Genomic DNA, 14,500 nt, shown 5'->3' with positions numbered 1-14,500 from the left:
TTACTGTTATTTTTAGTGTTGCTGCTGTTATCGTTGGCGAGGATCTTTTCAGTGGTACTTTTCCCGCCATCAGTATTACTGCACTTTGTTTCTGCGTTCTGCTTTTGCTTCGTGCCGTACTTTAACTGCTGCTGAACTCGATCTGGCCCATGTCGCCTTGCGATTCGTGTTTGTCAGCTCGGTCTTTCATCTCCCATGCTCCTTGTTATCGCATTGTTGTTGCTTTGTTGTGGGTATGTAATGGTTGTTGTTGGCGACAGAGGCCACCGGCCGACCGACCGGCGAAGCGCGGCCGAAGTAACAATAATGCAGTAGCTATCGCTAAACACTCTCTACGATGATATTATACTGCGCAAAGACGTTGCGATAATAATTTTCGTGCAGATAGTAATGGCAGCAGCGGCGGCAGCATCGGTTCATCTTGGTCAACAACAGCGGCAGAAGTAGTGGCGTTGGCGAGAAAGAAACCATCTTTTGTTCTTTTTTCTGCTTCTCGCCCTCGCATTACCGCCGATGATACCCTGACGTCACCAATTCGCTCTCTCCATTAGGGCAGTTGGGAGAAAGAAGTCAACGGAGCCTACATGCTTAGAATCAAGTCAGGCCGCTGAGACAAACTACTGCGTTCGCGACTTTTTTCCGCTCACCGCTGCGGTCAGACGAACGCGTACACGGATAAATTGGCCGACAGACATACACACATACTAAAGTCTGCTATGATACAGATGGACGCAGAAAGAGAATAGCCGACCGATTGGCTCATAGACAGATTTGCCAACTTGAGTAAGCAACGAGCACATGACCACATGATGACTGTCCGACGCGGACGGTTCGTTGGCCTTCTGCCCGCCGCCGCCGCCGCCGCACCAGCCGAGAGAAAGAGGGATTGACGCCCGTGGCTGTGTCGGCTTCAGCGTCTCGTTGCTCACGGTGTGTGCATGCGCGCGCGCGCGTTCGTGCGTGCGTGCGTGCGTTTGTCGCAACAGCGTCGACCAGCGCTAATAGCAACGAAACGGAATGGCGAAGGGCCGAACCGCGCTGCACTGTCGTTCTGCTACAACGTCTCCATCTCCACTTCGCAGCCGCAACGCTCTTAGTAGTGACAGTGTGGTGCTGGTTCAGTAACAACACGCTGGCTGACTTATTACCATAGTAGATGTTACAAGCAGTATTGGTTGGTATCGGCCGGGTCGTCGCGCCAGCCATCGCAGTTACACGAATGCGCAGTGGCGTGCACCATCAACCCTTGTATGGAATGGCGCGCGTTCTTTCTGCCAACAGCGGCAGCAGCAGCAGTCGTCGAACATTCAGTGAGTTGACGAGCTACTCATGCTGCTGCTGCTGCTGCTGTTGTTGACGTTGTTGTTGTCACCGACAAGCGATAACGACGTCCTTACGGAGGATTAAAGGTGCCGCTGTAGGCGCGAAAGTGGAGTGATCCTGTTTGCGACAGCGCGAGTGTATTCCGACAAACACTCGTAGAGGCGACCAGAAAGAGACTGCCGGTAGAGAATAGGTACGAAAGAAAAGAAGTTCCAGCTCCAAGAATGTCGCTAGAAGCATTCGTAGCGCTGACAGAGATAACATTGGTGCTCTTCAAGCGGTAATTTCAAGCAGCAAGCGCTGCCAGCCAACCGCTCTCAGGTCCCTTCAGTGCTCCACGACCGCACACGTCATGACGCAGCATCCGTCGCAAACACCCTTTCCCCGGCGCTTTTCCTGAAGACCCATCCGTAATAGAACGTCTTAGTGGTTTCAGGAACGTGTAGCGTGATTATGGCAGACCTCATCACCACCACGAATAGAGTCATACTTACGCTATATGAAGCAACCGTTAGATGAAAAAAACATTGCGTAAGGAATAGCTGTGGATAATCTAAGGCAAGCCTATTCTCGACAACGTGTGCCGTAATCGTCACGGTTATGATAGAACTGTTTCGAGATGTCGCATGAAAACGAGATCAGTAAAGCGGATACGTGCGCTATATATTCCTAGGATCATAGGCAGTCAGCGGAAGAATCGGTATCAGAGCTGGCAGCCGTAGTAGCAAGCCGACTTCTGACACGTTTTTCTTAAAAGAAAGACATAGGGTAGGAGAACGGCGAAAGAGGAAGGACGAGGCTGCCGTACCACACAGAAACGCGCCGACGCATCTCGTCTATGCCTCATATCTGTCCATTCGTCGCTTTGTCTGGGGGCGGTAAGGGACAAGATAAGCCTGCCTATAAATTTGACAGGCCTTTCTTATCCACTTGCTCAGTCGCCTCTTTACGCATTCTTGTGCACTCGATCGCGCTATCGGCTGCTTCAGCCGCGAGGCTTCCGATAGCGTAATTGTGGAAATAGCAGTAGCAGTAGCCGGCCTTGGCCGCTCTGTGCGGAAAGCCTGTTGCCTCTCTAAGGGCGACTGCTTGATGGAACTGCCGCCGCCGCCTTCGCTTGTGTATGAAGCAGCGTCCCTATGAGTGCGCGCGTCGTCTGTGTGTATATAGGATTCCTATGCAGTGGCCCCAGAAGCTGCCAGTCGCATAGTTAGTCGTCGCCAAAGCTAGTCAACGTCGTCTTCTTCATCCTCTCTCGATCGCGTGTGAGAGCGTCGCGCGTGCGCATCCATCGCGGCGGCGGCGGCGGCGGTGGCGGCGGCGGCGGCGGCGTCGTCGATCGTCACAGCGGCCGCAGCAAAGCATCAACCGGCCCGGCTGAGCTCGTTGCAGACCAGCGGCGGCACTAGCTGGTGCTAGTGCCAAGCGTTCATCGTGAGCTGCCGCTGTTGCTTCGTTGGTCGCCAGTGGAAATTACTGGAAAAAGCGCCGAGAGCGTTGGTAGGACCGCAGTCGCCAGCTAGAGCGGCACAGACAGAAAGCGAACGGTGTTGAGCGCAGCGGCGAACGACGACGACGACAAGAGCGATTGCCACTCCAGAGTAGAGCATCAGCCGCGGCTGGTGATAGAAGCAGTAGCAGTGGCGTTCGTTACACGCAGTTCTGGTAGCTCACAAGTTGTTAGTTGGTCGGAGCAATGCGACGACGCGGCGCACCGTAAGCAGCCCCGAGCTAGCGCAGTTGAGCGTACTCGTAAAGGTATATAGTTGAGTGGACCAGCGTGTCTTTTCCTCCCTTTCCTTTCTTGCCGAAAGGAGAGCGTCCCAACTTGTACGGTCGACAGCGCCGAGAACGATAGCGACCATCTGACAACGCTAGCGAGCGCGACATCAATAACAAACAGTCCGCTTCTAACAGCCACAGTGCGCGCGGACAGTGCGTGAAGTAGGCATTAATACTGGTCCAGTCATTTACGCACAGGAGGAAACCCGCAGCAGCAGTCCAAAGAAAGTAAAGGCATCACCATCGTCTGCTTGCCAACTGGTGTGATCGGCGGTTGAAGACTGACAAGCGGCTTGCAGCCAACGGGTTTTCCTGATCGGCGCTTTGACAGTATTACGAATTTGGGCTTTCAGGTAGGCAGAACAGGGCGCCCGACATTCGCGAGCACACGACCCCTCGAACCGTTTGGCCGCGTAGTGTTTCCACGATCACAATCTCGAACGCTCAAGATCATAGCCGCTCGACGCCTGCAGATCCGCGCCAAGTCGGACTCGTTTGCTGGCCCCATTTAGTGTTGTTGACGTATGTATTAAACCACGCTACCAATATAATCGACGCTGTATCGCTGCTAGGTTCACGCGACCATATATAGGAAAAAAAATTGCCTACTTTCTAGCAGAATAACGGTGCCAGATCGACAATTCTGTGTGTTTACCTAGTCCACGATCGTCGGCAACAAATTGCATGCATAGATATCGCCGTGTGAAGCGGATGAAGTGCGCCATATTCGTCTCTAAACCAATGTGACATTAAGTTTGTTCGACGCTTCCAACTTGGCCAATCCATCCTTTATTGGATTAACCATTCTACCTAACCTCGGATACTTGCATGACGAAATTTCAAGACAGTGAATACTCAAGATCACCTGTGGATACATATTTCTGCATTAAAAAAAAAGCATTCGTCGTGTACCGGTGTCTCCATTCACGTCACGAATCCTATCATCGCTTGCTTGCATTGTAAAAATTGTATTCGTGCGTCGGTTGTCACGTGAACTTTTATTGGTTTCCGCTGTCTCGGGACCTTCCGGTAAGTTTAACTTCGCACTGTGTATGACCAGACACCTGTTAGCTTTGCATCATCTCTATAATTAACTACGAAACATGTACGCCTGCTGGCGTAGATATGGTGGCGTATGCGGGCTGCATATAGAAGGAGGCCTATGTCACCGACAGACTTGCTTGTTTATACCGATTCCAGACATAGGGGCAGTTTCATCGATCATGATGCTCTTGATTTTTATTGCCACTGTGAACATAATCTACAAAACAATTGTTGATGATGACGTGACGAACTGTGTTTTTATGAACTGTTCAATTTTCTGGACATTGCACCTGCTTCTGCCATCTGCCTGTCTCGACTGAGCAGAGTGCGCTGAGGTGTAAAGCCGGCGTTGCCAGCGTTAGCGCCGCCGCCGTAACTATTCGTTGGGTTGATTTTAAGCGTGCGTACGGCTGGGACGGAATACGCCGGCGTTGTCTTTCACCCCACGAGACGATATGACAGAAGGCACGGGACCGAGACATGTGACTCGGCCTGGCTAGCGTTGCTTGAAGACGGGAGCCTTTAAGCCAATTTTGATACTATTGTGCACATGGATGACCCGCTGGGAAATACCCTCCCAGCTCCCTTAATCGCTTAGCGAGAAACTAAACGACGACTATAGCGGCAGCAGAATCAAGGAGCCGGACCAGATTAGCCAAGGGGTCACCACTAGCGGTCGCTCACGCTTAATGGCCCACAAGGTTTAGTCAATGAGTGAAACCTTCTCCGCTTGTTGACTCCTTTATAACAAATGATATCAAGCATACGAAGCAGTAATGATAAAACTGCAATGTGCGACCGCAATGCACGGATGATCGCGCGTTGTTGTATAATAGCATCACCGTTCCTCTTCTGTACGCTTGGATAGGCGCCAAACTTTGCATACCCCGATGCTAGATAATTTTTACCCGTAACCTGCTTACGGCCTCGTAAGTGCGGGCTGCCACCTGCTCATGCCGAAATCGCTGACGGCCGCAGTGAGCAGATAAAGCTTCATAGATAAAACTCAATTGTTCGTATGAGATGAATATAGAGCATGCAGCAATGCTAAAAGAGTACCGACTATACAAAGCACGAAAATTTGCCTTGAGCTCCACCATGAAGCTTTTTTCCGGCTCTAGGTAGTTCACAGTCTTCTTTACCCTGTAGATGGCCCTTGAAAGCTACTTGGATCCGTACACCTCGCTTATCATGAAGCTGATGTCAGTTATGAATCTCATTAAAGCAAGAAAACGCCGCGACATGGCTCTCCTTGCCTGTCGTTGTAACGCTGCACCGTACAGTCAGTATGAGATGGCAAACGAGAACCTTTTTGAACAAGTCCTAATTTGCCATTAGGTAAGGACTATGAACTTGAAGTAATTTAGCACAGTCGCCATATTGAAGAAACGGCAAGAATCCACAGGATGGTTCGTGTGTATCCGGCATCGGAATATGATAAAGTTGAGATAAATTACCGTAGTTCAAACTCTCGACGTTATTCGTAGCATGTTTAGTCGCCATGTTTCTTAGTGACGCGGTTGACGTCACTGTTTTTTTGTTTCTCTGTTACCATCGATTGATGATGCCTCAGATCGTTATAACATGCCACTGGCACCTACTACGGAATGGTTTAAGATAAACAATTCCAAAATGATTCTTCAGTGGCGATCAGATGTATCTGTTAAAAGGATGTGGCAGTGACAGCAGCAGCCAAGTTCCTCACAGAAAAATATGAACCCCAAGTGGCAAACATTCAAATATTTTATTCTAGCATTTCAATATTCGACCTATATGATCTAGAGGTTCTAAATGAAATATATACCTAACATTAAAACTCATCGTCTTCAAATTCTTGGTAGAACGCCAAACTGTTTTTACGCGTTCGATTCTAGCCCGATGTCATGCTGTTACATGTATAATATATGTACAATAGTTATACACAGACAAAGTTTACGCTCCGATCAGTTATCAGCTTCGCATGATAACCAGTTTCAAGTTGTTCTTATCAGATGATGCAGTAGCTGTAGTTGGATCGCCCGCAAATTAACCCTCCTTAATTGATTAACACTGTTCTTATTACGCTTTTCATTGCCCTATCTATATGATCGTCGCTTGCCAAACAGTATCCTAGTACTACCAGCAAACAGCCAACTTCAATGAAGAGCTTTCGCGCACAAGAGACGCTCGGCACCAAATTCGTATCAAATTGTACGGTCGTGCTCCCGCCCGGTGTGTCGCACGCGTTACCTTGTGTGTGTATGTATTTTCGTGTGCACTATGCAAGCTTAGATGCCCACCAAGTGCTGGCGTGCTTTAGCGTTCCTTCGTTGCTTTCTATGTTGTTCAATCCCTCTCTCTCTCGATGACACAGTTAACAGAACATTTGATAAATAGCGACGGAGAACGTTCTTCCCCTTGGCGATTTCGTAGGTTCCTGACGACCGGCGACTGGCACCCAGTCACTGACTAGTGCCGATTTCCACGCAGAGGTTGCTTCTCCTTGCCGTTACTATCTCCTTGTCAAAGCAACGCTATGCCGTCAGCTTTATTGCTTCTTGCCATCGGTGGCGCCGTCGCCCTTTTACTGCTCTGCTCGATTCTGTTTCGAGGTAATGTGTGTAGCCTCATATTACTAACTGTCACAACTACTAAAACTGCTTGTACTACGTGCATAGTTTTCGGCGCATCGACCGACGTCGCTGTTCGTTCCCCTGTGAAGGTAGCGACTACGTTGGTCGGTGTCTACGCGTACGAACTCTGCCACCCTGCATTCATAGAATAGGCGAGACTAGGGCTGGCCGGCTTATTGTGTCGTTTGAGGTATCGTCGTCATTTTGACTACAACAGGACTTGATATACCTGTAGCAGTCGCGGCAATCGTCGTCATAGTTGTGGATGTCGTGGCGCCAGCGTAAAAGGGCACGAGCGAAAGCAATACGACCAGTCGAGTCGACTCGATTTGTCTATCTCTCTACTCTACACAGATCTACTTCGGCTGTCGGTACAAGTGGCACTAGCGTGTATCTCAATGTTTCGAGTCTTACGTCCGGTATCACCGTTAGGCACCCCATCAGACTGCCGACTGGCTCCCAACGCGAAACGAAGTCTGTGCGTTGTATCTCTAGCCATCTTTATCACATATTGGAACGAACAGAAGGAGGGGTGGGGTGGGGTGAAAGAGCTAATGACCTTTTAAGCATTGTCGTCGGAACCACGGTGCAGCAGACGCTGAGTGCTTACGGCGACTTGTTAGAAAAAAAGTAAATGCAGAGGAAAGTATAAGGGATAGAAGCAAGAGATTAAATAAGGAAAACGCTGGTAACATCTTGTCAACCAAATGAGTTTATTAACTCTTTTACTATGTTTAATTGTTTAAGAACACTGCATTACCAACACATCTAAACAGATCTCAACAACTCAGGTCATTCTTGGCTTTCGTACTTTTGCTTATTTGGTACGCCTTGAAACGATACGTCTTGGACCTATCAAGCAATAGACTTCATGCAAGATTCAACGCCTCCCTCTGCCTCACGCCTCAAGCTGAGGATCAAAAGACGCGAAATTCTTGTCGCGTTTAGCCGAGCCTTCAGAAAGGTATGAGAGAGAAGAAAAATACAATATGATGAGACTATATTGCGCAGCCATAAAGTATGTTTGCGAGTATGAAAATGAAATGAGAAAATATGCTCGTTCATGTCATGAATTCACACCATCATAATTCCATTGTCATCAAGATCGTTAAAGCTACCCTTTAAATTAACTTAATAAGCTTATAGGCCGGTGCTCTTGGAGTATCCGGCTGAGTTATTGAAATAATATTTGGTATTTTAAAACGAAAACTTTGTGTGACCTTTTCTCGAAATCTCCTGTTTTGGGCTTTTGGAGCTCAGGTATACTTTGAATACATCAGCAGCAAGACTTCGCTAAATACTCAATTAGTTTTTATGATTTTATATATATATATATATATATATATATTAATACCGTTTACTGTCGGCAGAGCGCTGTTCGTAGAAATTGACTGGCTGCAAGTTAGATATAGAGGTCTCCTTATTTTTTGTTTGGTTCGCCAGTTTCTGGCATTTCCTTCCTCACTCTTTATAGTCATTTTCCACCTGACAACCCCGGGGTATTAGCTCAGTGAAGGGCAATCACTTCCTCTTGCGTTTCAATCGATGTGTTGCAATGTGGCATGTTATCAATGCTGTTGTTACTTCGTCGTCTCTAAGAGAATCTGTTCTACCTTAACGCCTATTACACAACGGACTGAGCCAAACACACAACCGGTGGTAGTTTGCCGCCGTGGCGGCGACCCAGCTCGCTCGAGCCAGAGAGCAGCGCCATCTGATGTAGTCCACTAGCAGCAGCGCGACCGATATCATTGGTACCACTATTATCGCTGTCGCTGCTACGGGTGATGTTCGCGCACAAGATGGACTGACCAAGAAATGAACGGCAGAGCACACATTCCCTTAGATATAGGGGATATAGTCATCTGTAGGCAAAGAATAGACATGAATGGACTATAACAGCGGCAGCAGATGGTCAGATCGCCGTCTCCGTCATGAGATTACTCAAGCGATCACTGCTAGTCAATTGGGACTACTGCTTAGGTGACTAGGTTGAACTAAATGCTGGTTTTCACTTGCTCTTCGAGTGCCGACGCGAAACAGCTCTCGACCAAGAGCTCAGTACCCTGTTCAACTGTTTTGTCGGGTTGTCGATGGCAGATCTTCTCGGCGTGTGCGCCTACGTTCACATATTACGGTGCAAAAAGGCGAAACAGCCAATGAATCGAATGCGCTAATGGGCTACGGGCGCTGAGGACGGCAAAGCTTTGGTGATGGGTTCTGCAACTTGGTGAACCATGAGAGGAGCACGTAAGATACAGAGCCAGCCTAAATGGCGGTCAGCGTTGTAGTGGCGGATGGTGTAGTGATACATCGCTACCTTCTGCTCGAACACTATGGCGGAAAGGAACTAACTGTGGCCGGCACAGACGTCTTTCTAAACGGCTACAACATGATCGTGAATTGATTTCGATTAAATCTTCTCTTGTTTTTGATTCATTTGCGTGGTTCGCACAGACTCCTCGAATTGTGACGTCTTGACCATATTTCAATATGCGGTGTGCTTACATTTCCTGTGATGTTACTTCTAGTCCTAAATATGAATGAAATAGAATAGTAACTCTGGAATGTCCATGCGGCTTAGATCAAGGTTGGAAACAATGGACGCCAGTAGTATCTGGCACGGAAGACGACTTTTCTAATGTATTAGCTTCTGGAATAAAACGAGCATGGAGGAAGTGACCAGTCTAGCAATACAGCTAGCAATGTTCCTCATAATGCAGTTAGGTAATTTTCCAGGATGATGGCTAGTACGCGCGCCACTTTCGAAGTCCGGACGAACGACGTCATACATTCGCAGATGGCGATTTTTAAAACAATTAAGTCACTCGCTTGACTCATCCTTCTTACGCATTCAGGAACGCATATCATCATCACTTCGACACTGTGTTCTTCTTCTCCCATAAAAATTGATCGCCTCTGCATTACGTCATAACACCGCTACCTTTCTTCTTCAACACGGGCCCACTTCATTCTGAACTCGTTGGTACAAGGCAACGTCTCCGAAGAGCGGGGACTGGTCGAGTCAGAATTCATAAGCCTGCCTTCTGCTTTTGATCGTTTTTTTCAGGAAGCTCTTGTCTTCTTACCCGTCGCAATGGGCCAACGTTATACTGGTATCGTTTCGACCCGTTGCATTCCTGGCTTGTTAATCGGCCCCCGCATTAGTTCGTTCGTCAGCAAGCTAACTAATCCGTCGCGGCGTCTACTTGGACTTAACGATAGCCAAGGAATGCCGGTTGTTAGTTGTCGGTAACATTTCATTTTCCTTGTTTGTCGCCAGAAGAAACAGTAGCAGTCCTCGGCGTAGCCGCTCATAGCAACGTTAAACCACCGGCTGCAGCACCAACAGCGTCAGCAACGATGTCGAGGCCGCGCCAACTGTCGCTGCTGCCACCGCAACCGTTGCCGGCGCTGTTCAGGCGTCAGTTGTCATCCTCACCCGTGTCTTTTCTTTCGGAATGACACTAGCAAAGCTTCTGTACCGACGACACGACAACAGTGAACTAGTTCTTTTTCTTTCTGTTTTTATCTATTGGGATGAAACCTACGGGCGACTTCAAGTTTCCCAGTTGCGCGCTCTACGGCCAAACGCCACGCAGCGGTTTGTTGCCCTCACAGCAGCAGCCGTAGCGGTAAACGAATGGCAGTCTTCTTTTATCTAGAAGGACAGGGGTCGTCAGGAGCCAAGCGCGACTTGCTAAAGTAACAAAGGACGCCGACCGCGCTATGGATGCGTCACTTAGAATGTTGCCAGTTAAAAGAAGACTTGTAAGTCGAGCCGAGCTACCAAGGGGCACGTCAAACTGAACCAACACGCGCGCGAAACGCGCGGACGTTCCGGGAGGAAATGGGAAAGAGGATTTGCAAAGTAGGGGCAACATCGACGTCAGCTAGGGAAGTTAATGTAGCCATTGCTGGTCATGAAAATCTCTAAATTCTTCTCCCTAATGACGAATGATGGGGTGCTGTAGGTAGTCGATTTTTCGATAGCGCCTCTGTTAGAGCATAGCTTGACGTGTACGTTGGTGGGTTTAGACAATGCTGTTATTTCTCGAACGTCAAACACAATACATGAATGAATTGTATGAGTCCACGTTTTATACACATAGTCATTCCGTGCAATAATCATCCCTTAAGTATCAGGAGTAGAAAAAAAAGATTAACGCTTCTGTGTTTTGAATCGTTGCTAGTTAAGAGGAGAACGTAGAGGATCCGAGGCTCGCTATACGGAAGGTTAAACGATTTTAGAATGAAGACAGCTGTATATAAGAATGATTGTCGTATTAAACTGTTTCACTTAGAAGATATTTATCCTCATAGCAGGCAGCCTATGAGGCAAATCAGCAAGTCTACTCCCCAGTTTCTGCTAGTTCTATCTAAAGACATTAAAAGAATACATTGGGGAGGTCAAAGTCATGCGTAAAATCTTAACCCAGCAATCAATCGAAATATGTACGCATGAATCCCCGCGAAGTTCAGTGACGGCAGGCATCTCTATCGTTAAGTTAGCAGTGCATTAGGACGATGAGCAGGAAACACACCTTAAGAAAACGTCGTCAGGCTCTCGACGAGAACGGATTACAAGTGAATTGCCACTTGAATGAGCGGCGTGCGCACCCGCCATAATGAATGAAAACGGAGGACATCATAGAGATATGAACAGCCGTTGCACGTGTCAAGATATGCGGCTGATTGCACTACTCAAGGCCACTTTGTTCTTTAAACGTTTCAGCCGTACCCAAGCAAAAACGAGGCACAGCATAATGCTTCCTCAATCATAGATCGTATGATAGAAACAGCACTCCTATAGTATACTGGTGGATCCTGCACAAAGGTCTTGGCAACGAGCTTGGGCCGAAAACGATTCAGACGTGTTATTTCTCACTAAATGTCATTCATCGATAGCCTTATACCAAACTGGCCTATACTTGCTTTAAGATTTTGCTATGTTCCATCTTCAATGAAGCATTCGGATTTAGTTTGATTCTCCTATGGCTATTTATATAATTACAAAGCATCGTCATAGCAAATAGCAGAAGAGCACGGGTGAATAAAGCTTGGCTAGCTTTCTTCAAATTAAGCTAAGCACCCCCCATTTTATTCCAGCAGCACTTGTCAATAATCTCTTAACAATTTTGGTTTATGACGAGCAAAAAAAGTTGAGTGGTCTGTTAGTACTGTCTATAGTGTCGCGACAGGATGGTGGACAGGTCGTAGTATTTCGCAGGGATTCGACTTCTCCTATACCAAGTATGTTGCATCGCTCGGTAGACAATCAGCAAATATTGTTTATTTACTTTGCACTGGAGTCCTGCTTGATATCGCTTCGCGATTCAGACGTGGATCGTGCTCGTCAACTAGCTTTGGTCAACTGGCAAAATGATGATAAAAAAACGTTTCTCTATAACGAACTTCCCTGTTACCGGGACGTCACGTCGATGAGCCATATCTCATCTAGCAGCGGGCTTTACAGGGCGCCTTCAAAGGAAGAAGGCAACACGATAACTTTACGTAAATATCATTATACGCGGCATCGTGCATGAAAATATGTCTAAAGCGTTATAACGCAGAGGAGACTCTCATCTATCTCAGTCGATTGATCTAATTCATGTTCGGTCGTTATCTGAAACAAAGCAGCATTCCACATAATTTAAACTTGTGACAGTGTTTAACCATAGTCATTCGCTGTTATCGTAGCTGTTGCACAGTATAACGGTCGTCATGGGTGTATTGGATTTTTGAAAGTTTGATGAAAAACGCGCGTCATCTTAATATAATCCCACACTAGATCCATATACTGTGCTGCGGCGTAACCTTTTAATTTACCCTAATCTAACGTCTTGTTATTTGTGTGCCATACCAGGCAAAACCATGACATGATGTGTTGCCTCTCCCCCGATCCCACCCTTAACGGACAACCCTCGCTCGAATCTTTTGCGACGTCTGCTTACAATGTATCTGAACGCCGCTCATGAAGTAGATCTAAAACATTGTATCGCTTAAATCGGCCATTAGTCAGTTCATAAATAAATTGTGCATTATAAAATGCCCTACGTTTTCGCATGGTACAGTCTAAGCAGGTGCGGCCGGTGATAAAATTGTTGCCGACCATAATACAGGGTGTCTCAAAAAGTGCATACAGCCATTGAATTTTTATTTGCATATAACCCGTAGCAAAAAATTCACATGGGTAACTTTTTCGTTTACCGCAGATATTCTGCAAAGTATTATCGATCCTGTCAACACTGAGTACTAATAGCGTTGGAGCAAATTTTAGCGAACATTTCATCTGGTGCTACGACAGATCCTTGCCTGTTTGCAGTCCAATGTCATCGGTTACTGGCGTAGACTTTATCTGTAAGGTATCCTCACTAGAAAAAGCCCTTCAGCATAGGCTCCGGCAAAGGCAAAGTATTCTCTGAGACCTCTTCCTTCAATCCATTTGTGCTGAAGATTCTTACAAAGGTATGCTCCTACATTACGTCCTGCTGGAAATAAAGTTCGCCATCTTCACAGAAGTTGTTCTAAATACAAAGTAAAACAGATCCTTTGATGAATTCTAATCATTTGCATGTGTATTCAGAAGTGTATAATTTGCTTTAACCACCCTGAATATTACTTCCACTATCACAACCAACCCTGCGGTTTGCCTTTTTCTTTTTTTTTCCGCTACTTATTTGGAGTTCTAATCTGTATATAGCGCTTTCGGTCAGCACCGCACTATTTTAATTACAAAGATGATACACACACCACGACCGATAAGTTTACACCTACGCGGTGTAATTCACACAAAAGCAAATAGCGCAGCTGCGATCGGGCAAACACCATAGACAAAGATAGATGCTACCTCACCTTCCCACCATCAAACCCGTTTTCACTCGTATAAATAACTATAATAGGAAGGACATTCACGACTGATATAGACGTCAACAGCAGCGGCAGGGTAGGACTACTATGAAGTGAAAAGCCGGCAGGGAATGTGGGCTTAGACTTATCCGGTTGCCGGTGTAGCAAACGTTGCGTGTTGTGGAAACAGTATTATGAGCAAGAGTGCGCTTAGCGTGTGTCGCACTTTTCTCCCCTACTGGAGCTCTGGCCGTTGTGGGGGCTATTAGCACCGATCACAGTGGGACCAATATTGTACAATATCAGCAGCAGAAGTGGCAAATCCGCTAATTATTGTGGCTTTAGTAGACAAGTGGATAGAACGGTGTAATATGCAGAACGGTATCGTATAAAAAAAGCAGACAGAACCGCTATAAACAAACGGATATATTCAATCCCATGGAGGTGCCGACAGCGACGACGACGACGACGAGGACCTTGATCTAGTTGGCGGTCGCGACTCGCGAGTCCGCCGGAATGTTGCCATGCGACGTGGCGTCGGCATTCCGGCTAGCGCCGACGCTGTAGAAGTAACGCGGCAGCAGCAGCAGCAGCAGCAGCAGCAGCAATAGTGCTCTACTTGGACTGTAGCGAAGCAGAGCACGTCAGCCAGTATCATGCTATTGGTGAAGGTAGCTTTGGCGCGACTTCAACAGTGGGTCCGGCAGTTGTGCTGTTGATGGCCGTGATGCCTTCACTTGTTATGGCGCTATGACGTCAGCTAGTGGCCAGCAGAGAAACAGACAAATGGATGGAGAGACAGACAGAGGGAGAAGAAAAACGGGCCGTCCGCCCCAACAATCGAATGAAGTCAGGCGGGAGGGAAGTCCAGCGTAAGCTATATATATATA

The 14,500-nt window shown here is 47.3% G+C and overlaps 1 protein-coding gene across 5 annotated transcripts in view; it reads left to right on the top strand.

The window, feature by feature from the left end:
- The window catches only part of LOC111246207 (ubiquitin carboxyl-terminal hydrolase 2-like), a 114,466-nt gene that overhangs the window by 60,313 nt on the left and 39,653 nt on the right, over positions 1-14,500 (top strand). The window contains exon 1 of one of the 5 annotated variants that reach the window (XM_086984769.1): positions 1,260-4,134. The exons of 3 other annotated variants lie outside the window; for them this stretch is intronic. The gene's annotated coding sequence lies outside the window, so the exon portion shown is untranslated. Of the gene's footprint in view, positions 1-1,259; positions 4,135-14,500 lie in introns of those variants that run through there. One more of the 5 variants, XM_022795434.2, reaches the window with a different exon arrangement.

The sequence above is a fragment of the Varroa destructor genome, unplaced genomic scaffold (genome assembly GCF_002443255.2).
Source record: "Varroa destructor unplaced genomic scaffold, Vdes_3.0 BEIS01000003.1, whole genome shotgun sequence".
Classification (NCBI taxonomy): domain Eukaryota; kingdom Metazoa; phylum Arthropoda; class Arachnida; order Mesostigmata; family Varroidae; genus Varroa; species Varroa destructor.
The sequence above is the reverse complement of the archived record's forward strand: the minus strand, read 5'-3'. Positions and strand labels throughout refer to the sequence as shown.